The 1,809-nt window shown below is 42.0% G+C and overlaps 1 long non-coding RNA gene across 1 annotated transcript; it reads right to left on the reverse strand.

Annotated features, from left to right (window-relative positions):
• Positions 1–217: 217 nt before the first annotated feature.
• LOC126260905 (uncharacterized) lies at positions 218–1,066 on the reverse strand. The gene is made up of 2 exons (XR_007546660.1): positions 720–1,066; positions 218–367 (listed from the first exon to the last, which is right to left on the reverse strand). It is a non-coding gene; the product is annotated as an uncharacterized LOC126260905 (long non-coding RNA).
• Positions 1,067–1,809: the final 743 nt, after the last annotated feature.

The raw sequence follows: 1,809 nt of genomic DNA on the forward strand, positions 1-1,809 counted from the left end.
AATTCGTCACCGCAAAATCCCTCCAGATGCATGTCAGCCAGAGCGCAGACATCGTGCGTTGCGCAGTATCACATTTTCAACAAGAAACATTTTCAATTTAATGTTGTAGCTGTGTCAGTAGATTCATATTAAGAGGTGGTTTACTATCTTTGGCCCGAAATAAGCACGTTCTTTCAGATTTTTTTTCTCGGGATATGTTATAGATATCAATGTCAAATTTGCTCAAAAGGTTTATTGATATTTCCTCTACAAACTGGAATTTTTTCGACCGGAAATGTCGAAGATTAAAGGCAGACGCACCGTCGGAACCAAACAAAATTTCGATGTAGACCTCCACGCGCGGTATGTCACAGGTCAGCCGGCTCGTCTGAAATCAAAATTGAGTTGACGTTAGGGAAGTATACAAGATTATTTAGGAGTTTTACTTAAATTAAGTTATTTGGACCATAGGATACAAAATGGCGGCCTTTTGGAAAAAATAGGTTTTTTTTAATCGATGTTTCGACTTCGTCGGCCAAGTAAGAATATTTATAGTCGATGGATCGGAATACAAGTGGTAGAACTCCTAGACAATTTAGTTAGCATCGCCAGAAACAAAGAATCATGCCAATCGGTTCCGTACATATGAATTTACCAAACCGCGCGATAAAACGAAGTCATTTCGAGAAAAACGCGTGTGAAGTTTTGACTACATATAAATGCAATACTATGCGACTTACGTCCATACTGCTATTCCGGGTCCATAAACTAGTCCTTCCTCTTCCTCATAGAGGGCGTTCTGCTCGATCTGGACCATCCTGCGCTGCTCCAGAGCCGCTCGTACGGCCGGTGGCAAGCGGTTTTTGGCCGCTTGAATCCGGTGGTCGTCCGAATGTTTGGCGAACAGCGTCGAAGAGGGTCCCAGGGTGACGTCCACCGTTGTCCTGGTCTTCAGAATTGCTGAATACCCTTCGTTGAAGCTGCTCACTGCCAGGAAAGTTGCAATCTCCACAGTCTTCGCACCAGAATGCAAATGCTTTCATTTGAATTTTGTGTGTTTCCTCCCAAGCAACGGTACAAAAACTCGTCCTCCGAAAGGAAAAAAAAAACTGGTGCGTGAAAAAGGCCGATGTCAGGCAGATGAATTTTTTTGTTCAACCGCGAATAACAAACATTTCCGTTCCGTAATAGGAAAAACCGTTTCAGGGGTGGATTCTAAACGCTTTTATGGATCCAAAAATGCAATTTAAAAAAAATCGATTTTCTGAACCGAAAGATAGTAAACCTCCCCTTAAAGTTAAATCATTCCAAAGAATAATTTCAATACGTCCGGACATACAAGTATTGTTTGAGATACGAATTTCAGCTGGCTACTTTCATTTATTTACATTCGAAATACAAGCATAACAAAGTCAGATGTAAATAAATCTTACATGTGTTCCGGATGTAAATTTCTCTTCTCATCAGTAAACAACGCAACTTGTCGGTTTTGTGCGACGACACACATGAGGACTATAACGTAATTCTGCGCCTAATTGCAAAGAACACATTAGAACGTACGGCAAACTTAATTCTACTAGCCGCTTTACTCTGTTACGAAAATACGATAGAGTAAATAACGCGGGTGGGGGACATAGGAAACCATATTACACTGTAAAAAGCCCACGCAATATGCTAACGTGTATGAACATGAGTACATTCAGGCACCGCTTGTCCAAGGCGTCTGGTGGCGTCGGGAAACAGCGACAGACTCCTTCGTCCCCCAGGCTACAACCAGCCATTCTTCGCAGGTAACGCAAGTTTTAGAGAGAGACTTATTTGATCGTCCTA

Source organism: Schistocerca nitens, chromosome 5 (assembly GCF_023898315.1).
Source record: "Schistocerca nitens isolate TAMUIC-IGC-003100 chromosome 5, iqSchNite1.1, whole genome shotgun sequence".
Classification (NCBI taxonomy): Eukaryota; Metazoa; Arthropoda; class Insecta; order Orthoptera; family Acrididae; genus Schistocerca; species Schistocerca nitens.